At 40.9% G+C, this 27,012-nt stretch overlaps 1 protein-coding gene and 1 long non-coding RNA gene across 2 annotated transcripts in view; both read left to right on the top strand.

Moving 5' to 3' along the window:
- Positions 1-27,012, top strand: part of PDE4B (phosphodiesterase 4B) — a 447,018-nt gene that overhangs the window by 25,088 nt on the left and 394,918 nt on the right. The window lies entirely within an intron of this gene.
- Positions 634-25,682, top strand: LOC116567635. The gene is made up of 3 exons (XR_004276282.1): positions 634-1,337; positions 10,816-10,825; positions 25,672-25,682. It is a non-coding gene; the product is annotated as an uncharacterized LOC116567635 (long non-coding RNA).

The following is a 27,012-nucleotide window of genomic DNA, read 5'->3' as shown; positions in this document are numbered from 1 at the left end:
CTTCCCTTCGGTAGTAACAGCCCATAGAAGAGGAAGACGTTAAATTTAAAAACTCACAAAATAATGTCATTGGTAGTATGTACAAGATACTGTGGGGATGCAGAAGAGTGAATGGATATTCCTCACCGTTTGCATAGTACGCATGCAGAGATGTAAAAGCATGAAAAAAATGGAACGTTCAAAGAATCATTTTCAGCTTTATTTGGCTGGAGAAGGTGCGATATGGTTGGCGAGGCCCTTGAAGGCTCTGCTGGTAAATTATCCTGAGGATATTGGTGAGCTATTGAAGCACTTCAAGAAAAGAAATAAAAGAAGACTGTTCCTATTTTAAACAGTTAGCTTTGATGGCAGTGTGGGAGATAGATTGGCACGGAGACAGAAAAGTAATTTAGAAGGACACAGCTTATGTCCAAGTGGTGATTGATGAGGGAGCAGAAGGCAACTGAGGACAAAACACAAATGGACCCCCCACCCTCCCGCCCAAGATGGGATCTCTGGGACATTCCTCAGGCACTCAGGGCGGCCCTAAAGCTAAGGGAAGGAAAAACAAATGGTTAACTTTTAGAGATCACAGTCCTGCAAGACCTGTGTCTCCCTCAGTTTACAAAGGTCTTAGTGATTTACAAGAAAAAAACATTCTTATCAATAATCTAATTTCCAGAAGGACATACAGATAAAATTAGACATCATAATAACCTGCAGCCCACTGACAAATACTTGAAGCAGGAAGAGAGTAACATTCCTCCAGGAAGGTCCTAACTGTGTTAATGCTTTGCTAAACATTAAGAAAAACAGCTTTAGCTCGACAATAGGAAGGCCGCTGGTTTCCCGGAAGTCTTCTTTAGCATATGAAAATCCTTTTGGAACTTCCCTTATCTTTACCTCCGGCCCATCCCAAAGTATAAAATCCGTCACTCCTTAACAACCCAGGTGCGCCTGGTCTTTTCCCCTGTGAGTCCTGACCCTATGCTTTAAGAAAACCACCATCTTGCACCAAAGACATCTCAAGAAAACTTCTTGGTGGTTCCCGATCTCACCCTGCCAAACCTCATTACATCCAAAAACCACATCAGTGTTGATGGCTGAGTCAGGACAAAGGCAAGGAAAATGGTCAGAGGAAGACGAACATGCGAGGTACTGTTCTAGGAGGTGGGGTATGTAATGGTGGAAGAGGACAGAGAAATTATTTGTTTTTATGAAGATGGCATTCTGATTGGTGCATGAGAGAGAACTCTCTAATATCCATTCTTTGCTTCTCTCCAACAGTAAGAAAATGTGGAGTTGTAACTGAGCACATGGTTACCCAGGAGATAGGCCACCTTTCAGCCTTTCTTGCAGTTCCCTCTTAGTCTTAGAGCCTAGGAGTCTAGGCTCTGGCCAGAGCATGCCTTGAAATGAAGAGGCATCCTTTTCCTTCTACTCTCCCCTTTTCTAGTAGCTGCATTGGCCATGCCGGGGTGGGACTTCTTGCACCTTGTGACCCAGGTGAAACCACTGGGCTGATCAAGCTCCAAAACCAAAGGGCGCTGAGCAAGTGACAACTTCATGGAGGCAGCCACACCAGACTGGATTGAATGTGAAGTAAATACAGTTCTATTGTTGCTGTGGGTTTCTGTCTGCTACAGCCGCCGAACCTGTATCATAAATAATACTGGGAGATATAAACGATTATAATGGCGGTTTACATGAAGGGGATGCCAGGATCAAGAATCCCACAAAGCAATCATCTAAAAGTACGAGTAAATTATGTATGTGTGTTGTATACAGCCCAATCGGTTAGGCTTAACATATTGTCCAAAATAAGTACTAATTGTACCTGGCATGCAAGGAGGAGGTTTCCTAAAGGCCCAGGCTAGCCAGTCACTTGCTCCTCAGACAAGAGAGACCTACTTGTGCAAAGAATTTACACTTGGGGGTGCCAGCCAGTGTGATGAAAGGGGAGACTGGGAGCTCAGTATCTCTTCATTATGTCTTCTCATCTTATGTACTTCATTATGTCATCTTATTATTAGTTGTATTTATGAATCCTATCTCAAGTAAATTGGTTTTAATTCATAGATAAAAGCACGAGTCTGTTTACTGACGTACAAGCTGATTAGAATAGTGATTACAATAATAAACAGAAGACTAGGCTGAAACAATGCAAGGAAAGAAGCAAACATGATGGGATAGAGTGTGAGCTGAGGAAAGGAAGGATACTGTAGGTAAGATGGCTATGGAAGTCTTCCAAGAAGAGAAGATATTTGACTGGTAACCCAAATGATAGAAACCAGTTAATCAGCAAGAAGTTTGTGTGGGGGGTGCTTTATAGGCAGAGGGAATAGAAATATAAATGTCCTGAGGTGGGAGGGAACCAGGATGTTTGAATAAGAGAAAGGAGGCCAGTGTGGCTAGAGTGCAGAAGACAAGGGGGAGAGGAAGACTATGGCTGGGATTAGAGAGGCAGGGAGCAGCTAGATCACCTGGACACTTATGGGCTAGAGTAAGGAGTTTTGTTGTATCTTAAGAGCAATGAGAAGCCATTACAAGGTTTGTAGACAAAAATGGGACATGATCTGAGTTTCAAAAAGTAGTGTTTTGGATATGGGTACAATGTGTAGGGGCAGAGAGGAAGCAGAGTCTACTGTAGGAAGGTGATCTGAAACAGGGTGATGCCAGAGTAGATGGAAAGAAGTGAAAGAATTCGTGTTGTTTAGAAGGAGCCTGATAGACAGGGCTTGCTGCAGAATGCATGTAGAGGTCTGGGAAAGGGAGAAATCAAGATCCAATGCTATGGTTTTTGCCCGAGCAGCTGGATTAGTAGTGGTGCCATTTGTTGAAGTTGGAAACACCTGGCAAAAGATTTGGCTGGGTGTAGGGGGGTAAACCAAAAAACCTGTTTTATTTCTGGAGAACTTTGGCAAAAGTTTCCAACGGATCTCTTAGGCTCCATTGGTTCCATAGCCAAGCCAAGGCTCTTATATTGGTTACAGCAGTTGTAAGCCATCAAAGAGGCTGGCCCTGGGTGCCATCAGGGGAGTGTTAAACTCTAACAGCACATTATACATCATTAGTCTACTCATTGTTATCTTGGCCAAGAATCAGTACCTGACTTCCAGTTGTCCCTGAGGATGAGAAAGGAACTCTGGCCGTTCAGCTGTAATATAACTCTATGTTACACATTCCACCCACCTGACTCTTGATCAAGGCTTTATAATTATACATTGCTCATTATCATTCTTTTCTACCATTTATGGGACAACAATAACAGAAAAGCAAACATACAAATACTAAAATACAAATTATTTCTTTTATCCAGTAGAGTATTGGTATTGCTTTAAAGAAATATTTGATTTTTCCAAATATCCAGCATGGATATGTTTGTAATCATGTACATATTCATCAGCCCTTTTATTTCCTTTCATCACCAAAATGTGAATTTCATCTAAGGTGTCAAGAGATTCATTTAATATAGAGACTGATTGTCGGGTAAATCTAGTTCCTCCTGGGGCCAGTCAGCTTCCATTGGAAGAATAGCATGTGGGGGCTTTAATTTCCCATACACCTGATCATTGATATCAGTGTTATGATTTTTTTAAAGAAAATCAAATTATTTTTACTAATTACTTAATTATTACATCAAATAGTAGTTACATTATGAATTAGGCTAAGATCATTACAGAATGTCACATAGAACTAACTTCCCAGCAAGAATAGCCCTAGCCTATGTAACAAGTTGTCACAGATTGGAGTATAAATTTAAGGGCCAGATCTCAGTAAGTTCTGATTTTAAGTTGTTTATCGGCATAATCATATGCCCCCCATTTCATACTATAAGATTGTGCTGATAAAGGTTCCCAAAGGACCTTGTGTTTTAAGTGATACCTATCTTCCCCCATCTGTAAAATTCTAGTTAATTGTTCTGTGTTTCCAATTTTGAGTAATTGTACTATTTGGATATGTTTGATTTTTGTTAAGTGTAGGGACTTGGCAGTAAGTGAGCACCTAAACAAATTATGTTCTCCGTTTAAGAATTTTATTCCTTGTACTTTTACTACCAGTGGCCTGGACGATAGTCCTTTAGATACTCTGCTTCCTTCTGAAGGAACATACTTAACAGTCCCTCTTTGGTTAGCAAGCATCTGCTTCCCATACTTGTACTCTAGTAGGTTAACTATCTGTTACATTTTTTTTTTTGAAGATTTTATTTATATATTTGACAGAGATCACAAGTAGGCAGAGAGGCAGGCAGGATGGAGGGGAGGCGGGGAGCAGGCTCCCCGCTGAGCAGAGAGACTGATGCAGGGGCTTGATCTCAGGACCCTGAGATCATGACCTAAGCCAAAGGCAGAGGCTTAACCCACTGAGCCACCCAGGGACCCCATCTGTTAAATTTTTATCCATTTTTATAAAGCTGTGTTATCTGCCAGGCCACTTGATGTTTTTTTCCTTATTCCTAAAACAGCATTCCTTTTAAGCAACAAGTAGAAGCCAACACACCTTTTATTTTAGTATGACTCTTTGTATTAGGGTCAAATATGGCTTGTCCTATAACTTTGAGATCTGTGCCAACTTTCCCATTATTCATTTAGAGCATTTTGGCCAGTGTAGTTCCTTGAACAGACATGTTATTACCATAGAATGTGTATTACTTAACTACAGATTGAATATATATTTTAGAACCAAAAATGTTGAGTTCCCCATATAGGTCCTAGTAATCTCCACATATATTCTGTTTGAGTATGTGCATTTTTAGGCAGAAGTCAAATACACTGTCACATTTTTGAAATGTAAAGAATTACTCTTCTCAGATAATTCCTTTACTACTCGTATTGATGTTATGACAGTTACTCAGTGGATCACGCATTCCTCAAGTATTTATCGCCATATTATTTTCCAATTGAGAGTATAGGGGGAGCATCTGTGAAAAAGAAAATGGTGGCCTGGGGCATTGTCAGGCAATGAGAAATACTAGTCTTAACTCAGGAGCAAGATTAGATGTAGAGATGCTGATTTGTTTAGTCTTGAGAGATAAAATGAATTTTTTATAGCTAGAGAAATAGAAAATCCTCAAAGGAATTTCTAGAATGAGAAAAGGACAACATTTGAAAGGAGGAGGAAGACAAAGGAGAGTGAAGACAGTGAAGCATGAGCAGCTCTGATGGTACAGGAATAAGGAGACAGGTGTTAGGAAAGATGGAGTGGTTAAGGTTTTCATGCTACAGATAAGTCAGCTGAAATAAGGGCAGGGAATGTGAATTGAGTCTGGCAATTAGGAGACCAAATTTTAATGCCTTTCAATTACTCCCCTTTTTAGCTCTATGAATCTAGTGGTCAAGGTTCCTAGATGGGGGACACTCCTACATTATGTCGTACTGCTGAACTTAAAGCCATAGCTGCTCTCTGGTCACTTTGGTTTCCTTTTGTCAGTAAACCAGTGAGCAAAAAAGAAGTTGCCATATTGACAGGGTTAGTGGACTCTAATCATCAAGAGAATATAAGACTACTGCTGACTAATGGAGATAGGAAGCGCAAATATCCCAAACAGGTCACAGAGTAATGAATGTGAGCAAGGCCACTTCTGCTTCTATACCTTCCTTCCCTGACACATACATTCTCCTGCCCAAGGCTTTATAACCATATAATGGTGACTAGTTTAAAGTGTGGACCTCATTCTAGAGGGTAATGCCCCATCCTACAATGATGTCAACCCCACACTGGCACCTCAGTCACAACTTTGAGTCCATTACTTTCCTTTCTAATGGAACTTCTGGATGGTGTGGTGATAGTAGGATCAGGGTACAGGGCCTCAGTCATTTCCTTTCTACCATTTTGCCTCTGCTGTAAAATGATCCCTTGGTCCAAGTTAGTATTATGTGGGATTCCAATCTGGTCATCATAATCTTTAATCCTGGCATAGTGGGCTGGCTGAGATACTCTGGGTGAGAAAGGCAAACCCAGACCAAGCATGTATGTTTGTCCTGACTAGATTAAACACAGCTATTTCTTGAGTGAAGGGTGTCCTGTGTAATCAGTTTGCTACCGAGTAGCCTGTTAGTCTCCTTGAGGGATGATTTCTGCATTGTTCTCTGTTGCTGGCAGACCCAATAGTGAGCAGCAGTAGTTACCAGATAAGCTTTCAAGATGGGGGGAAGTCCATTATGCTGTTAGAGCCATTCATATTCTCCATCTCTACTACTTTGGCCACTCTGTTCATAAGACCATGGATGAGTCTACAAGGTGCCCAAGTGCAGAGACTAGCTGACATTTACTGGCCAAGTCATCTTTGTTTTTAAGGTTTTCTCTGCAGTGGATTCTCTCTGGTTGGCATGAACATGCCATAGGACAATCTCCACACTTGGCGCCCACTCCCATAGGCCCACCCACATGCCTCCTACCTAGATCTTCTTATACCTAGTCTTCAAATCTTACTTGTTTCAGGACCCTGAAACTCAGCCCAGTCATTAGACTATATATATATATATATATATTTACACACACACACACACACACACACACACACACACATATATATATATACATATATATATATATATATATATACACATATATATATATCTGAATTATAGGCCACTTCTCTTTTTCTTTCCCTAATTGATATTTTTCAGGGCTATTCTGTAGCGTAAGAGCAATTTATTTTCAGCTTGTACCCCAGTACTGGCCCCCATTCATGTACCGATCTTGAACTTTTCCCTCCTTCATCAGCTGGTCCCAGAGAAGCCTCCATGTGTACATAGGTGTGAAACAGGAGAGAAGCATTGCTGTAGGAGAGAGAGATGACATGGGAATTAGGGACATATTTGTGCCATTCTCTTTTACTCTCTGGACCACTCAGATTTGATCCCAGCTGTGTCTCATCCCTGTTCTGATGCATGGCTGCTGGGGTCACCTGACCTTATGATTGGTTGGGTCTGTTAGTGTCACAGGTATGCTGGTAAATATTTAATAATTATCTCTGAAAAATACCACCCTAATTTGTAGCATTTGCTGAGTTTTGTGGTATAAATATTCCTACCATGGCTGATTTCAAGCTGCCAAAGTAAGGTCACAGGGAGATGTGCTGGTAGAAACTCTTCTCTAGCATATCATGATATCCAGCTGATAATAGAAGTTTTGGCCACTTGATGTCGCTTGGGGCATCACAGTTTGATGGTCAGTTTTTCCTGGGGCCCAGTTTCCTGCTAGGAGTGGTTTGTCAATAGTTTTTACTTTCCTGCCACAGATGTCATCACTTTCTCTAGAACCCTAGCAATGAGTACTTATATAATATATTTTGCTACCACAGATAATTCCAGTACTATGAGTGAAGTGGATCAAGCAACAATCCTAGACCTTATGCAGAACCTTTCCTTGCCTTGGGCTCCACTCAAGACTAACAGCTTTTGACATCATCTGACAGATGGGTCATGGCAGTATTTCCAAGCATTTATTTTCAAGCTGCTTCTCAGACCTAAAAAAGCCTGTTAAGCATTCTGGTTCTTTTTTAGTGCTAGGCGTTGCAAAGTAATAACTTATCCTTCACTTTTGAATATCCCATGATGCCCAGAACACTGGACCCCTAGAAACTTTGCCTGTGTGGCAGGCTCCTAAATATTTCTGGGTTTTGTCTCCTTCTGGAATATGCATGTCTTTCTGAGGTGTCCAGAGCACTTGCTACTTCTTACTCACCAATTACAAGTAACATGACCTCATCAATATAGTGGGCCAATGTGGTTATCTCTAGAACATTCATCTGGACGGAAGGCTCTTCTGACAATATAATGACAGAGCACAGGAGAACTGATGTAGCCCCAGGGCAAGACTGTGGCATGCACTGTTGTCTGTCCACGTGACTGTGAGCTGCTTCTGATTCTTCTTCCTTGATAAGAATGAAAAAGAAAACGTTTGTGGGTTCAATGGTGACCTGCCAAATAGTCAAGACTATTAATCTGCTCTGGTAAATGTACCTGGTATATTTCGTAAAGCAGCTGAAATTGAGGTGAATGCTTGGTTAGCTTGTGGTGGTCAATTATATAGTCTCTTGTAGATTTTTTAATTACCACAGGGACAAGACTGGTATATTAATAGGGTATTACTTGGAACCACCATTCCTACATCCTTTAAGATTTTGAGAGTGTTACTGATTTTTGCTCTCTCTTTGAGATGTTATTGTGGGTTGAACTGCATCCCCCAGAAGATGTTTCGAAGTCCTAACCCCTTGTACCTGTGGATGTGACTTTATTTTGAAAGAGCGTCATTACAGATGTAATTGGGTAAGATGAGGTCATACTGGAGGAGGGTGGGCCCTGAATTTAATGTGACAGGTGTCCTTAGAAGAAGACAGAAATTTAGACACAGATACAGATATTCAGGGAAGATAAATAGAGGGAAAACAGACTGCGGCAGAGACTGGAGGAGTTAACACTGCCCGGAGCTGAGGAAAGCCTGAGGGCTGCCAGAGCTGGAAGAGGCAAAGAGGGATCCTCCCATAGAGACTTTGAACAGAGTATGGTCCTGCTGAAAGCTTAGTTTCAGACTTTTAGCCTTCGGAACTGTGAGAGAATAAATTTCTCTCTCTCTCTTTTTTAAGGCCTTATTTATTTTATATTTATTTATTTACTTATTTATTTTTGACACAGAGAGAAAGAGAGAGAGCACAAGTTGTCAGGTAGAGAGAGAAGCAGGCTCCCCACTGAGAAGGGAGCCCCATGCGGGGCTCAGTCCCAGGACCCTGAGATCATGACCTGAGCCGAAGGCAGACGCTTAACAACTGAGCCACGCAGACACCCCTAAATTTCTCTTTTAAAGCCACCCAGTTTGTGGTACTTTCCTATAGCACACCCAGGAAACTATGGAGGACTTAATGGCAAGTGTTCTCATCTGCCAGTTGCCAAGTATATTCATTCCAGTTACACATTTGGAAACCAGGGAAATGACCATGACGATGACCATCAGGACTCACTATAAGACAAACACAGTTGGAACTCAGTTTCTTAGCTGACTTCCCTATACCTCTCCCCTTAATTGAAACTCGTGATGGTGTTTGGGATCTTTGGCTAGCAGTTCAATCTGTATGCAGTAGTTTTGAAAAATCTGAGTAATTGCAAGATCTTTCCTTTTCTCTAGTTGATGTGTTCTGGGTCAGAGAACTGGGCATACGAACACAGCTCTTCAGTGGGGGTGGCTGACCTCATGTGTCCTTGATCCCCATTGCCTGTAGGTGTGGATACATGTATATACACATGTATGTATGTACTTTTTTTTTCTTTTTAAAATCTTTTTAAAGATTTTATTTATTTATTTGACAGAGACACAATGAGAGAGGGAACACAAGCAGGGGGACTAGGATAGGGAAAGCAGGCTTCTGGCAGAGCAGGGAGCCTGATGCAGGGCTTGATCCCAGGATGCTGGGATCATGACCTGACCCGAAGGCAGACACCCAATGACTGAGCCACCCAAGTGCCCCTGTATGTACTTATTTTGGCTGTGTATCTATCTTGGTCCTAAGGATGAAATGATTTCCATAAATTTCTGTGGGTCAGGCCTTTCTGACTCATTCTGGATTTGTCACAGTTTATAGTAATTCTGTCTACTTTCTAAGGGGTGTATGCTGCCACTGATGTCTGCTATTCTTGGGTTCTCTCATCCCCATTGCTATTAGGGAATGCACATAATATCTCCTGTCATTATTCCTAGCTTATTGAGTGCTGTGATGTCTTTCTAACCTCTGTGCCTTGATAGAGGGAGTGTCTTCTGTGGCTTCCTAAGGAACGTGGTCCACCACAGGGATTTTGTCTAATAGAGTGGACCTTCTCTGAGCTTTCAAACTCTTTCACCATACATTGATATAGGAGTTGTAGCATCTCTATGTTGTTTAATAAAGGCTTTTGCCTTTTTCAGGTGTCCCGGGGTCATTCATTCCAACAGCCTATTATAACTGGCATCAGGGCCTTTTCTGGGCTACTAAATCCTGTATCACTGGAAAGTACCACCATAGCGACAACTCACTCTAATTCAGCTTTATTTTCTGTTTCCTTTTCACCTAGCCCCACCGTAAACCATTCCTATTTCCTCAAGGTAGCATCTTGGTTTTTTTTTTTTTTTTTAAAAAGTTTTATTTATTTATTTATTTGACAGAGATTACAAGTAGGCAGAGAAACAGGCAGAGAGAGAGGAGACAGCAGGCTTCCTGCTGAGCAGAGAGCCCGATGCAGGGCTCAATCCCAGGACCCTGGAATCATGACCTGAGCCGAAGGCAGAGGCTTTAACCCACTGAGCCACCCAGGTGCCCCGAGGTAGCATCTTTTTAGGCATATACTTTCCTTTGCTTTAGCTGGCTCAGCACTTCCTAAATCAGTTTATACTGCAATTTGACTTTAATTATGAGCCAAGAGAGGAGGTGAGGCAAATCATGAAAAGGGCAAGAACTATCTTCTAAGAGCCTTATCCTCATTTGAGGCCTTTGTAGCATTTCAGATATGTGTGTGTGACTAGCTCTATCTTCTCATAAGGGGGAACTGACCGTTTCTTGAGGCTATAGGATTCAGAATTTGAGGACTAAGGATTTGAGATTTCTTTCCTCCCTCCCTCCCTCTCTCTCTTTCTTTCGAGAGAGAGAAAGCAGAGTGGGGCAGAGGGAGAAGGAGCAGGCTTCACACCCCGGCATGGAGCCCGATGCTGGGCTCGATCTCATGACTGTGAAATCATGACCTGAGCCAAAATCAAGAATCAGATGCTTAACCAACCGAGTCAGCAGGTGCCTCATGATTTGAGATTTGTGACTGTGTCTACACAGATAATCCCTTCAAGTGTCAGCTTCCCAGTTCTTCCCTCTAGGGCCCTGAATGTGTGTTAGAGAGTGACCTGGGCTGGGATTCAGCCTTTCCTGAGTCTCTGCTAACAATTCAGTACTGTCCCTGTTCTGTGACTGCTGTCCCACTGAAGGAGAAGAAATGTACTCTATAAGCTGCCATGGACTCTCTTACTGTCCCACTTTGATTTAAATTGTTCATTCATAGGCCTGAGCTTACCATTTTCTCTCTTCAATCATGGTACCTAGCAACAATAGCCAATTCCACAGTTCCCAGTTATTATGTTTTCATACCTCTAAAACACCCAGGGTTTTGTTGCAGTCATTACGACCTCTTCCATGTGTATCCCGTCACAGGTTTTCATAGGCGGGGAGCCAGAAGAATGCTCTAGCATTCCAAGGACAACCCATGTTTTACTTATTTCCGGTGATGGGATTCTCAATACAGCTGGAAAATGACCCAATACCAGGATTCCCATATTTAGAGTATGCTTCCCGGGAACACCTATGGTATCAACTGTCTTAGGTTGGGTTCCTTAGAACCAACCTGAGATAAGGATTCTTGCTTAAGTGCTTATTGGGAATATGCTCTCATTAAAAGGGAGGTGAAGGAGACAGAACAGGGCAGGAAAAATGGCAAACATGGATGTGTTATCAGTAGAGATTAGGTTCAGTCTGATCCCACAAGATACTCTAGAGCACAAATGACAGGACAAAGTGAGTCTCATGGGGACAAGTGGGCTCACCTTTTGTATTCCATGCCAGCAAGTCATTGGCCGAGTCAGCCCTGATTGGGGTGGGGAGAGGTGTAGTTTCTCAAGCAAGTCACTCCCCCCATTCGGTCCAGGGCAATCCTCTGTATTTTTATTTCCAACAATCACAGTGAATGGGACAGCCATGCACCAGCCAGAGGAGGGATGTGGGCAGGCACCAATAGCATTCAGCATGGTATTTTTTGAGTTATTCTGTATGTAAGGTAAAAACAATGTATTTCTTTATACTGTTTAGAAATCTACTGTAGGCTTTACTAGGAAGGTTATATTTACCTTTCCTTCCTTTTAGTGGGATTACACTCAATCCCATTGATTATAAAACCCAAATATTCTTTTTGCTATCTTTGACTAAGGACTCTCACACCCATGAGATGTTCCCTCCCAGTCTGCTGTCAACAGTTAGGGTCCCCGCATTGGGAATGTTACATTTCCCACTGTGACCTGGATTTATTTCATCAATTTTTTTCTTTCCCCTTTTTACCTTTGCTTTTACTATATCATCATTGGAGTGAGAGATTACGAGAACAAGTTCTTTCAGATACATTGTCCCATTTGGAATGGATTTTTTTGCTTTCCTTGTGCAAGTGAAAATGTCTCTATACTAGTATACATTATTTCTGAAAGGGGGACAAAGAATAAAAGAGGAGAGATGAAAAGGAGGATCCAAAAGTAAGGTACCAATGGTTGAGAATGAGATTTTTTATTTCCTATTTTTTTAGCATGAGTTTGGGAATTTGTGTTTTTTTTTTGGCCAGGCAAAGAAAGTAGATAGCTTCCGCTCAGGGCTTCAGTGTTCTGAAGGGTTTGTAAATAAGTCATTGCCTCTCCAGTTGACAGAAAGTAGTATGTGATTAGAACCATCCTGTACTTTATTCCCCAGAGCTCTGAGAACACTGTGGAATAAGAAGCCTGTGCTCTATGAACACCAGAAAAATGGCGGTGCACGCTGATGTGCTTCGAAACCTGAAAATTCACATAAAAGGAAGACATTATGGCTGCTTTACATTAACCTCTCCAAAGTCTGCCCTTAAAGTTCTATTCATGTTATATCCCTTTTCACCCCATACATAAATCCCTTGTTCCAGCCTGGGATTCTTTCTCCCACTTGCAGCAATTCCTTTTCTTTTCTCCTCCCGAGATATCAAAATTTCACCCCTAATTCTGGTCTGAATCCCTGGTATAGGAAGCAGATTCTGATACTCCAAAGTTTGACATCAGAGGCTGCGTCTCGCTGTGGGGAAGACCGTGCCAGAAACCTGTGGACCTCACTCTTGTCTACTGAGACTCTCTTGCCTGAGGGGAACTCCTTTTCTTGGGATGGTGTCCTCAAAGTGTGGTTGCCAAGACAGAGTATTAGCGTCACTAACGAACTTATTAAAATGAAGGGAATGGGCGCAAACCCAGTCCAATTAAACTGGAGACTCTGCGTAGGGGGCTCACCCTCTGTGTGCTAATAAACATTCCGGGTAATTCTGAGACGTTGCTAAAGTTGGAGAATCACTCTCTGGGGACTCTCTTACTGATCATCTTTGATACCATTTTTCTGGTCTCGGGGAGTGTGCTCCCTCATTTACCACGCTAGACAAAAAAAAAACCCTTCGTTGCCATGGCACAGTTGAAACAGTTAAACTAACTTTCCTAATGGTTTGTCCATAATGAAAGGAAAATGAATTTCTAGAGTAAAATGTAATTAGACACAATGATTCATAAAATATGGAAATGTGCTGGAGTGGTTTAAAAGCACCAGTTTTATAGTCAGACAAACTATAAACTTTGAATCCAGCTTGTTACTTATTCACCTTGGTATTAAGGCTCTGCATCTGTTATATGATGATAATAGTAATAATCTGCCTTTTAGAGCTGCTGCAAAAATTAAGGGAGATGAAGAAGGTAAAGCAATTAGCAGAGCTCCTGACTCATACAACGTGTTCAGTAAATGGTAACAAATTGGGTTTTGCTTAGTCATCCTCAGGACCTAGCCCCGCTTTGCAGTGGATCTCAGCGATGAGTTCTCAGGCCACCTCACGGGCCATGGAACGTTTTCATTGTTGTAATTCAGAAACTCCCCAAGCATGTCTAGGGTCCTTGGAGTCAAGGCCAAAAGAAATTCAGAGATTCTCTCTCCCAAATCTGACTCTCACAGTCCAAATTCCAGGTCATGGTCTCAATACCCTCCTATTATCCAGGCTATTGTTTTGGGAAAACATCAGGCCCATCCCCACCATTTACAGGGCTGGGAGCAAGAGTACAAATTAAAGGCCCACACAGCATGTATTTATAGTCGTAATTTACAGAGCAAGCTAAAAAATGTTTTATCCTCTGTATAGGCAGGAGGACTGCCCCCACAGTCCCTGGAACCTGTGACTATGTTACTTTACATGGTAAAGGGACTTTGTAGAGTGATTAAGTTAAAGACCTGAGATAGGGAGATTATCCTGGATAATCCAGTCCCATGCAATCACCAGGGTCCTAGGGTCCCTGTAGGAGGGAGGAAGTAGAGTCTGAGAAAATGTGACAAGGAGCAGAAGTTGGAGTGGTATACCGTGCCAAGAGCGAGGAATGCAGGCAGCTAGTAGACGACGGAAAAGCAAGGAAATCGATTCTCTTCTGGAACCTTCAGGTAGAATGCAGCCCTGGTGACCCATTTTGGACTTCTGAGCTTCAGGATTGTTTGGGTAATAGGTCTGTGTTGTTTTAAGCTACTAAGTTGGTGATAATTTTTATAGCAGCATGAGGGAATCCATAACCCTCTTGCTTTCATAACCATGAAATATAAAAAATGTGGACGAACGCTTTTATAAGACTGCGTAGTGGTAGGGTCTCAGTGATGATTGAATTTAATGATTATTTTGTGTAGTGAATGGTCTGTGAATGACCCACTGATGTTTAAATAAATAGTAAAATGAATGCCTTAATTATTTTTTATTTCATTTCATTTGTTGTTCTTGCCTTTATTTCATCATTATGCAGTCTTTTGTTCAGAGAACTTGTTTTTAATAGACAGGCTTGCTAAATTAGACCACCTTCCTTGAGTTATTGTAAGTTGCCTTTAATTTGGAGAAATTTGGCTCTACCAGGGCAGTGGCAACTCAATTATCATTTAAACTCTAAATTTTAATTCTCTAAAGAATAGTTAGATTTAGAAATAAACTATCAATTTATATATCTTGTTTACATATTTTAAGGGGATTACATATGATAAACTATTATGGTCTGGGGGGAAAAAAAACCCAAATATTTAATTTAAGGAAATAGATTACTGTCCAATATAGATGTATTTTCTAACATTTATAAAATAATTTCTAGATTCCTGGAGTTCTGTTTAAATTCTTTTTTTTTTTCTAATTTTTTTCCAATTCCTGGGATGTTAAAAGAAAATGTAGAAAATAGAAGTATGATGCTTAATTTGTTCAAAACTTTCACTTCACTTGAAGTTATAGGATGACCCGGAGCGGCCAGAATATAGTTTCAGGTTTATTTGTACTCAAAGCTTCTCCTTCATTGTTATACAAATATTTTTACCTTCCTTTTCTAATTTTTTTAGTATTTTATTGGCAGGTCACTTTGGAACATATTTCATATGCAACTTTATTTTAATTTGGAAATTTTTTTTCAAGAAATTAAAAAATGCTTTTTATTCTTTTAAAAATGAAGTAGCCAAACCCATTTCTGTGTAGGTGTTCTTGTAAAGCTTTTGCTAAATAACTGATAGTAAGCAACAATTCATATTAAATAATGATGAATCGTCCCCAATTTAAAATTAATTACGTTTTCACCAAGCATCTTGATTTGTCCCTCTTGAGGATAGTCTGTCATTTTGCTTATTTCTTTTTAGGCATCCTTTATCATGTTTAAATAAAATTATAAATAGCATTTCGTTGGCATTCCCATCATGTGCCAAGAGTGGTTTTGACGGTAAATTGGATATGTATCTTAATTAGATGTTTTAGTTTGGGGAGACCTGTACAATATTGTATGTACTATTTAAATTGTTCATACAGAGTCATCATTAACAGCCCAGCTGTGACTGTATCTTCTTGTAATAAATTCAAACCGTGCACTGGCTCTACCTGGCGCAAAGAATGCTTCTGGAATTTTGACCAAAATCTATCTTGAAAAAACTTTTCTTTTTCCAGCTGTTTAGTGCCAGTTTTGTAGGCCTATCCTCAATAATATTTCAAATTATTAAAATAAAATAAAAATATCTTTGATATTTTTGAGAATTTTATTAAATAGTCCAGGAAACGATACCTATTAAAAAATTCTAGGGTTCTGTGTCTATCTGGTTGCCAATGTAAAAAAAAAAAAATCTGTATCATGCGTTGTGCATTTTACATCCAGGTTTCCATATATACGAATTTATTGTTAATGCAGACTGTTTAAATTTGCAGAATGTTCCATAGTTTCCACGTGCAGCTGTTGAAAATACCGGTCCAGTTTGTGAGTACCTTGAACACCATGAGCAAGAACAGAGAGAAGTGAGAAAATGGATGGTTTGCATGGCTGGAAAATGATATAGGATAAGAGACTCTAGGCACTCATTCTGTATGAGAGGATATATTTAAGTACTTTATCTTTTCTTTCACTGAAATCCTTCCCCCTACTCTGAAGCTATGTCTGTCTCAGTGTCAGTCACAGGCTGTAAACCTTTAAGTATTAAGACATAATGAACTTTTATTTTGAGCACTAGGACAAGAACTATAGAGAAGTGCTTCTCTGGGGCAAGGAGTTTATGAACTGCCCTCTAGGCACTCAGTGGGGCAGCACCCACCCTTTGAGGGGATATTCTGTTCTCGACCCACCAAACTGTGTCTTCCCCCCGTTGCCTGCAGAAATTGATGGTGGCAACAAAGGCATAATCCATTACTGCAGAATAATATAATAGCCACGTGGCCCTTCTATGTAGGCTAACACACACACACACGGGCACACGCATGCACCCATGCACTGTGAAGAATTTAAATTGTTCAGGCTTGTGTTAATAACAGGGAAACTTGGGATTCAAGCCCAGGTTGGCTTCACACAAAGCTGGTTCTGGTCCTCCAGCCCTTAAGAGTATTGTATCTACTTCTTCTTCTTCTTTTTTTTTCCCCCTCTACATTCTTTTTCTTTTTAAAATTTTCTTTTTTAAATTTTCTTTTAATTATTTTTATTAACATATAATGTATTATTTGCCCCAGGAGTACAGGTCTGTGAATCATCAGGCTTACACATTTCACAGCACTCACCATTGCACATACCCTCCCCAATGTCTATAACCCAGCTGCCCTATCCCCGCCCCCCTCACCAAGCTACCCTCAGTTTGTTTCCCGAGATTAAGAGTCTCTTATGGTTTGTCTCCCTCCTGATCTACTTCTTTCTCTCATTTAATTGTCTAGCACCTTAGCCATACCTTTGTCACTCAAAACCAGTTTGTATTTTGCTTCGTGAGGAAGGCCTCTTGATCCCCTTTGAACTTTGTAAACATAATTCTGATGTCACAGATAGCACAGGATTTAGTTGTCCTCAGGATTACATGCTAGTCTTCTCCTGATTTTTGAGGACAAGGAGGACTGTTTTCATTTCTGCATTTCTGAGACCTAACAGAGGGTCTGGAGTCTATTAGGAGCTGAACAACTAATTTTTAACTAAGTTAAATGGGACAATAAGAAAGCCCATGATCTTAAAAAAGAAATCTACCACCACAGGAATTCAGGAAATGCAGAATAATCTTAAGTTATGGGGATGACGTTCAGAAGTCACTCAATGTCTTCAGGTTCCAGACTGAGTAGCTGCTGGGATATTTTAGGAGGAATCCTGAGACAATTCCCCACTTTTCTTCAGTAGTTGATTCAGATATGGGCTGTTCCATGCTGTCAGCAGTTTCTTCCTGATATTTCACCTGAAGGAGTTCTTTTAAACGATATGTAGCAGCTCTGAGAGCACGGCCATAATTGCCAAAGTTTCGTTCTGACTCCTGGGGTATATTTTAAGGTTTGAGAATATTAAACTCAGCACATTTTAAAGAGCAGTATTTTTAGTTTCTTGGGCAAACGGTCCCGTTTTAGTTCAGGAAATAAAAGGTGTTGGTTTAACTGGCAGTGATAGACCCTTACTGTTTCCTCTCTAAAGATTTTCCACCAACCGTTCTCCTTTTCAAGCAGAGGTGTTCACTCCTTCCTTCCTCCATGTTCTCAAAGCCATTTCATTGAAAACACACACATGTATGTCTGCAGGTGCTCACAGATACACAGAGTGTCACATCACATAGAAATGTTATTTTATTTAAAAAATTTTTAATTAAAAATGTTTAATTTAATATGTTTTTTAAAGATTTTATTTATTTGACAAGTAAGGGAGAGAGAGAGAGAGCACAAGCAGGCAGAATGGCAGGCAGAGGGAGAGGGAGGTACAGGATTCCTGCTGAGCAGAGAGCCTGACATGGGACTCGTTCCTAGGACCCCAAGATCATGACCTGAGCCAAAGGCAGATGCTTAACTGTCTGAGCCACCCAGGTGCCCAAGAAATGCTGTTTTATATGCAGGTGTAGAAAGAGATACAGATTGTAGTTCCTTGGATTTCTGATGAATTTCCTCCTGTGTGATTCTCTCGTGACTGTCCAGTGACATAGAGACTCCCAATAAATGTTTGTGAAGTATATGAATAATTAATGAGATAAAATGAGGTGGAGCTTGACATAAACTTGCTACTTTTGTTTCTGTTGTGAATGTTATGGTACATGTCTCCCTGGTACACTTGTGCAAGATTTTCTCTGAGAGGTGTGCATTGGTGATGGTTTCAAGGGTATGTACACCTCAGACTTTAACGAGGAAACACCAAATAATTTTTCAAAGTGCAGAAAAGGTCTTACAGCAGTGTATAAAAGCTCCTATTAATTGATATACTGACCCTTGATAATGTCAAGACTTCTTCATCTTTCCCAATCTAGTTGGTATGTAATGGTATCACATTGTTGGTTTAATTTGTGTGTATATAATTACTAATGAAGTTGAGCAGTTTTTCAGAATTTTTGAAATTTGCCATGTAAGACTATTTTTAGAGCAGTATTACATTTACAGCAGAATTGAGATAGAGGTACAGAGATTTCTCATGTTTCCTCTGCTCCCCACATGCAGAGCCTGCCCCATCAGCATCACTCATCAGAATGGTTCCTTTTTTTTTTTTTTTTAACCATGGATGAACCTACACTGACACATCATAATTATTCAAAGTCTATAGATTCCCTTAGGGTTTACTTTTGCTGTTGTACATTTATGGGTTTGGACAAATGTACAATGACATATATCCATCATCATGATATCACATAGAGTATTTGCCCTAAAAATTCTCAGTGCTCTGCTTGTTATCCCCCAACCCTGCAGCCAAAGCCATTGATCTTTTTATTGTTGCCATTGTTTTGCATTTTCCAGAAGGTCATGTAGTTGGAATCATATAGTGTATAGCCTTTTCAGATTATCTTCTTTCATTTAATTATATGCATTTAAAGTTCCTTCATTTTTTTTTTTTTTAAGGCTTGATAGCTCATTTCTTTTTCACATTGATTAATATTCCATGGTCTGGATATCCTCAGTTTATTTATTCATTTATCTGCTTAAGGCCATCTTGGTTGCTTCCAAGTTTTGACAATTATGAATAAAGCTGCTGTAAATATTGTGTGCAGGTTTTTGAGTGAACAGAAGTTTGCATATCCTTTGGGTAGATACCAAAGAACACGATTGCTGGATCGTATGAGAAGAACATGTTTAGTTTTGTAAGAAACTGCCAGAATGTCTTCCACAGTGACGGTGCCATTCTGCCTTCCCAGCAGCAATGAATGAGAGTTCCTGGTACTCCACATCCGTACTAGCATTTGATGTTTTCAGTGCTCTGGATTTTGGCCATAATAATTTTTTTTATTGTTTTAATTTGCATTTTCCTAGTGGTTTTTTCATATGCTTATTTTCCATCTGCATCTCTTCTTTGGTGAGGTGGCTATAAAGGTCTTTGGCCCATATATATATATATATATATATATATATATATATATATATATATTTTTTTTTTTTTTTAAAGATGTTATTTGAGAGAGAGAGAGAGAGAGTGAGCACGTGTGTGTGCACAACCATCAGTGAGGAGGGGCAGGGGGAAAGGAGGAAGACTCTGAAGGAGACTGCGCTGAGAGTGGAGCCCGGGGTAGGGTTTGGTCCAGGAACTTGAGATCGTGACCTGATTTCTATCAAGTCAGATGCCTAACTGTCTGAGCCACCCAGGCATCCCTTTGGCCCATTTTTAAATTGCATTATTTTCTTACTGAGTACTAAGGGTTCCTTTTATATTTTGGATAATAGTTCTTTATTGGGTATCTGTTGCATATATTTTCTACCAGTCTGCGGCTTTTCATCTAGTTCTTTTGACACTGTCTTTTGCAGAGCAGGGAGTTTTAATTTTAGTTTTAAAGTCCAGCTCATCGGGCACCTGGGTGGCTCAATGGGTTAAAGCCTCTACCTTCGGCTCGGGTCATGATCTCGGGGTCCTGGGATTGAGTTCCTCATTGGGCTCTCCACTCAGCAGGGAGCCTGCTTCCCTTCCTTTCTCTCTCTGACTGCCTCTCTGCCTACTTGTGATCTCTGTCAAATAAATAAATAAATAAAGTCTTTAAAAAAATATAGGTTCAGCTCATCAATTACTGTTTTTCATGGATTTTGTCTTTGGTGTTCTATCTAGCAAGCCATCATGAAACTCAAAGTCATCTACATTCTCTCCAGTGTTAACTTCTAGGAGTTTTATAGTTTTACATTTTACGTCTAGGTCTTTGCTCCATTTTGAGTTAATTTTTGTGGAGGGTGTGAAGTCTAACGTTCATTTTTTTTTTTTTTTTAATAGACATTTAGTTGTATCAGCATGATTTGTTACATGCTTTCTTGGGGGGGAACTTGATCCCAAACAGCCTTATTTACAAAAATTTTTAGAATTAGCATGGCTCCATTCCCCTCTTAAAGAGCACGTATTTAAAATATCTACGCATGTCAGGAATTCGTCCTGGGAGCCATGTAGAAATAATCTAACTTGATGTCATTCTATGATGAAAAATCGAGATCCTAGAGTTGGAATAACTCACCAAAGGTCACCTGCTCACTTTGTAGTCTCTTCTCACCTCCATCAGAAGGGCATTGAGCTCTGACCTCTAATGCTTCTGTAAGTTCTGTTACTGCAGAGATCTGTGGTTCCTGCACCCTTGAGACCAAGGCACTTACCAGCCTGTAGTGCTTTGTCCCCTCTTTGCCTCTTTGCTGTATTTATTGTTCTTTCTTTGAATACTTCCAGAAGTTTCTTCAGATAGTTCAGAGCTGTGACCATCAAATGAAGAGTATAGAGAAAATAGCCAAAGGCATTATAACAAAGAAATTTACTATTTACTATTCTGCTTGTTTGTTTTCAGTGACACAGTCCCAGCTAGTGGACGTGGAGTTAGATGCAGGCCAGCTTCATGAGCGGGTGATTGGCACAGAGTCCCACATTTGGAAGGTCCCAGGTCTTGCTTTAATGCTTTGTGCCTTGAAATTCATAATCGTTTTTGAACTAGGAGCCCCATATTTTCATTTTCAATTGAACTCACAAATAATGTAGCTGGTCTTGGGTACATAGTTTGGTAGAGAAAGAGGAATATGGCCCTTATAAATCTGTAAGATGAGGAATGGAATCCAGCCTTGGTTCCCCATGTTGTATGGCCTTAGGCAGGATTCTTAAACCCTCTGGACTTATTTCTTTATTGAGAATATATTGATGACAGAGCTTATATATATTGGAAATTTGCTTTAAAAATAATTAACAAATATCACTGCAGTTGCTACCATGTGAAAAAGTAGAATTAGTGACGGTAAACTAGTGGGTTCTGGAATCAGATTTGCTAGGTTCTTATCTGAGCTCTGTAATTTATAATTTATAATCTATAATTTGGTGATGCCTTGGATAAGTTCCTTAAACATTGTTTGGGACCAATCGTAGGAGTGCTGTTAATGTCAAAAGAGTGAATTGTAACTTCTCAGCATGATACTTGGTATATAGTATTCATTCAAATATTAACTGTTTCCCAAACTCTTTTATAAAACATGTGTGCTGTAGAAAATAATCAAAAGGATCTTTTGTAGGGAAAAGGTTGGGAAGACATAAGAACAACATCACAGTGAAGGACATGAAAGCTATAAGCTACAGACCCAAACATGTGGCCTTGTCAATGTAAATTCCGCTTAGCACTCCCCTCTGGGTCGGTCAGTGTGCCCTTGAGGAGAAGGGATATCTGTTGTCAGTATGTTCTGTGTAGTTAATTCTGGGGTGCTGTTTTACATTCTTGTACTTTCATATTAGAAAACCCAGGGGGTGCCTGGGTGGCTCAGTGGGTTAAAGCCTCTGCCTTCGGCTCAAGTCATGATCTCAGGGTCCTGGGAAGGAGCCCCGCATCAGGCTCTCTGCTCAGCGGGGAGCCTGCTCCCCGCCCCCCACCGCCTGCCTCTCTGCCTACTTGTGATCTCTGTCTGTCAAATAAATAAATTTTTAAAAATCTAAAAAAAAAAAAAAAAAAAGAAAGAAAGAAAAAAAGAAAACCCTTGAGCACAGCTTCCCCAGGATGCGTTTGGCTCCTTCAGTTATGATTTACCTCATTTGTCACGCCAAAGTGAGGAAGGGGCCAGGATAAGCTCCAAGAGGGAAGTCCAAATTCTTCCAGAATTTTTCAGGATGGTCCCAAGGTATAGTGCTGTGAATAACCAAACTGAAGGAAAATAAAACCCTTTTGTTTTGTTTTATTCAAAAGCAGACTTGTCCTTCCTCTAGATTACTGTATCCCAGCTGTGGACTGAGCTGTAGTCCCTTAAAATCCACATGTTGAAGCCTTAATCCCCACTCTGGTGGTATTTGTAGGAGGGCCTTTGGGAGATAATTAGGGTTAGATTAGATTGTAAGGATGGGGCCCTCGTGATGGTGTTAGTGGCCTTGTAAGAAGAGGAAGAGATAGATTCCTCTCTGCATAGACCACACTGAGGTAAAGCCGTGTGAGGACACAGCAAGAAGGTGACCTTACCTAAGCTAAGAAAAGAACCCTCTCCAGAACCAGTGCCAGTGCCAGCCATGCTGGCACTCCCATCTCAGACTTCCAGCCTCTAGTACTGTGAGAAAAAATTGTGTTTAAACTGCATAGTCTGTGGTATTTTTCTTTTTTAAAAATTTTATTTATTTATTTGACGCGGAGAGAGACAGAAAGGGAGCACAAGTGGGGCGGTGGGGTGGGAGAGGGAGAAGCAGGCTTCCTGCTAAGCAGAGAATCTGATGCAGGCCTCGATCCCACGATCCGGAGATCATGACCTGAGCCAAATGACTGAGCTACCCTGGCGCCCCTAGTCTGTGATATTTTGTTAATAGCAGCCTGAGCTAACTAAGATGAGCCCTTTCTGACAATTTTCTTCCCTCATGTGTTTTTATTTCCCTTTCCTTATTTGGATTGATGCTCTCTGAGCACTAATTGATTAGTTAATTACTAGAAAGGTTCAGGAAAGGAGCACTGGGTGGCTCAGTTGGTTAGAAAGGTTCAGGAAGAAACTGAGTGGATCCTCCCCTATCAGGAGAGTATTTTCCTTGCTGCTGTGGGTTGAACTGTGTGTCCTGAAAGATTATGTTGAAATCCTAACTCCTTGTATTTATCAATGTGACCCTATTTGGAAATAGGGGCTTTGCAGATGTAATCAAGATGCTGTCATCCTGGAGAAGGGTGGGGCACCTAATTCAATGTGACTTACAACCTTCTAAAAGAAAAGGAAAATGCCACGTGAAGGCACAGACAAGTGGGGGAATGCCTTATGACAAGACAGGCAGATATTGGCATGACCCAGGGGCAAGCCAAGGAGTGCCAAGGACCTGTGGCCACCATCAGAACCTAGAAAGAGGCAAAGAAGTATTTCATCCAGCATCTCAGAGGGAGCAGGGCCCGGATGACATCTTAATATCTGACTGCTAGCTTCCAGAACTGTGGAGAGTACATTCCTGTTTTAAGTTACCTGGTGTGGGGCACTTCGCAGTAGTAGCCTTAGGAAACCAGACACGTGGCTTCTCTTGTTCAAACTGCTTTTCATTCCTGTTTTCAGCCTCTTCTCTGTGATTGTCAGCAGCAGAATTACCTTCAAAGCAAATGAATAACATACACAGGCGTGAGGACCCATGAAGTCCTAGACATTGGATTTTGTGGAACAAAAGGTCACCTGGAGGAAAGAGCTGCGGTGGGGGTGGGATCCATGCCACGGGGCCGCATGGTCCCCCAGGCCCCACACATTCTTTGTCTTATTAAGAACCCAACTAACCGCAATGAACAAAACATACATGTATATTTGATGGTGGATAGGAGGTGATTTCAGCCTATTTCTTGCCCAGCGTGTGATTGATCAAAGGCCACAGTATTTTTGTCTCAGGTGCAGCGGGAGATGATGCATAAGCTAGAAGGGACACTGTTTATAGCAATTTATATTCCAGATGCCTTTGATTTATTGACACCCACCCTCAGTTGCAAGCGTGCTCTTCTAAAAGTTTTTATTGAAATACTTTATTTTATAATTATGTATGAGAAAAGGATTATGGATTATATTTAAATAATCATTTCATGAGTTTGTTCGGTCCTCAGATAAGCAGGAATAAATATTCATTTGTTTTATTTTCCAGCACAAGGGGGCAGCATTGCTGCGCCGTTCATTTCCATAGGCCTTGCTGGGCTCTTCTTTAAACACACAGGGCACGTCTTTGAAATAGAGAATCAGTTGAGCATTGCGCAAAGGTAGACCCAGGCTATTTATCAGTCACATGAAATTCTTTTTAATGCTAGTTTTGACACCAGTACCCTTTGATGAGCCTTCACACAAATTTTAGACATTTTATATTTGCTTCATCGTTTCTGATGCTGTAACACTTCCGAAAAGAAGACTGGGTAGTATTGTCTTTTGAAGCATTGACGTGTGGTAATTTTCTTGAAATCTGAATCCACTTAAGTGGAATTTTCAGTCCTACTTCTAGAAAGTGGATCAAGTACCAGGTAATAGGCCTGTTGGACACACAGAGCAGGTAAACTTCCTGTCAGATATGACATAACGTGTCTGCAAGAGAGGAGGATCACTGCCAAGTTTTCTGGCAAGTTCACACACGTGAGTGCTCTTGGGGACGGGGAGTAGGAGGGCAAGGATAATAGTAGTCGCAGTAGTACTAGTAATACTAGTAAGAAAAAGTACTGTGTTTTTAGTTGTTTGCTGTATTTTAGATCCTTTATTTGCTTAGCATTTTATTCTTAATAATCGTGTAGAGTGCATATTTTTACTTTCATATTTATAACAAGGCTTCACTGGGGTAAGGGCTTTATTGCTCTGTGCACGAAGCTAACTGGCAGCACTGACAGCTTTTCCCACTACTTCACATTGCCTCCCCATCAACAGTGAGAGATGGAATTCAGTGATTTGACCAAAAAACAAAACAAAACTGATTTGATCTTAAAACTTATTCATTCCCTACCCCATCCAGTTCGTATGCAGGATTTAGTCTAGTCTACTGTTGTGGTTAATTTTATGTGTCAGTTTGATTGGGCCAAGGAATGCTCAGATAGTGGTAAAACATTATCATTTGGCGAGTCTGTAAGTTTTTCTGGGAGAGATTAGCATTTGATTCAATAGACTGAGTCAAGAAGATCGCTCACACCAGTGGAGGTGGGCATTATTCAGTCTTTTGAAGGCCTGAAGAGAACAAAAGCCTGAAGAAGGGTGGATGGCTTCTCTGAGCTGTGACATCTCCCGCTGCCCTCGGATATCCCCACTCCTGGTTTTGGGGTCTTTCGACTTGGACTTCGAATTTTATTAGTAACCCCCCTGGTAAATCAGGCATTTGGGCTCAGACTGAGATTACACAATTAGAAATCTGTATTTCTTTCTCCTTCCTCTTCTTCCCCTTCTCCTCCTTCTTTTGCACACACACACACACACACACACACACACACACACACACATACACACACCCATTCAAAAAGTAACGGCCATATTTTAAAAATTTACACTGCTTGGTGGCAAGGAGACCAGCCTCTGACACGCAGTCCTCTGCAATTCTAAGCAGTGCCTATTGAGGCCACTAGGTGTCTCTAGAAGGCTTGAAGTTTAATGAAAAACATGGCTGTGTCTAAACCCTGAAGCCTTGTAAAAATACAGGATCTTAATGGCTCCCTTCTCTGAGCCCAGCGTCCACTTGATCCATGCCCTTGCCTTTGTACTTAGCTGATTAGTTCAAGTCAGTAAGCCTTTCTTGAGCACCAAATGCATGCCAGGGAAACATTCATTCATTCTGAAATGTGCACTGTGCTAGGCACTGGGTATTCAGCAGTGAACAAAGTGAACTAATCCTTTGCCCCTGGAGTTTTTATTGGTAAGATTGATGGTAAAGACACACACATGTGGAATGTTTGCTCATAACAGTAAAGAAGAGAAGAAAAAGAAGAAGAAGAAGAAGAAAGCTTGGTGAAAGTTTACAGAATGATGGTGGCTGCTATTTTAGATGGAATTAGCTTAAAGGCTTCTTGGAGAGGGTGAAAACTGAGCAGAAACCTGAATTAAATAAAGGACTGAGCCACATATCTATCTGGGTAAGTCAGTTCTCAGCAGAGGGAACAGAAAGTGAAATGCTTTGAAAGGTGAAAGTGTGTTTACTATGTTTGAAAAACAAGCTGGAAGACCGGGAAAACCATGCAAAACCCATGGGTTTCCTACATAATTTCTTGTCTCTCTAAGAGTTAATATCTATTATTGTAACATTATGACTTTACAGTTCCTCTCTTAAAGAAGTTCATAATAATGGCAATGATTATTTCTTACTATTTGCTGTGTGCTAGGATAGTCCCTACAACCCTAACAAAGAAATACAATTATCTCCTGTTATTCAGAGAATTTACATAACCTTCCTAAGGTAACCCATCTAGGAAGTTGGGGAGATAGCGCTTGGTCTTGTTTGGAAGTGCAAGCTGTGGGGTGACTCACTGGGAAGACAAGTGAGTGAAACATACATAATGATGTGACGGGCTTATGGAAAGCTACCAAGAGGGGATGGCATGTGACTTCGTGCCGGGGGGGGGGGGTGGTGAGGATGGGTTCCTTAGGCGGGCAGGAGAACGGGGTGGGAGTGGAGAATCTCCTGGCAGAAAGAAAGGCGGGGAAGCTCGGAAGAGCATGGTTTGTTCAGGAAATAGCGAGCAGTTACATGTGACTGTAGAATCTATAACACTAAGGTTAATAGGTATGTTCTGCCCACAAGTGCCAAGGAGGATTGGCTCCTGTGACAGGGGACACCTCCCAGCCATGGCTGGTTGGGGAGAGATGGAGCCCTAACTCAGCTGTAGCAGAATGTGTCTTACTAGGGACACATGAGTTGTGTGGCTTGGCCCAAACAGATGGGTTGGGTGAATCT

The sequence above is a fragment of the Mustela erminea genome, chromosome 10 (genome assembly GCF_009829155.1).
Source record: "Mustela erminea isolate mMusErm1 chromosome 10, mMusErm1.Pri, whole genome shotgun sequence".
Lineage (NCBI taxonomy): Eukaryota > Metazoa > Chordata > Mammalia > Carnivora > Mustelidae > Mustela > Mustela erminea.
Note: the sequence above shows the minus strand (reverse complement) of the source record. Positions and strands in the feature narration are given on the sequence as shown.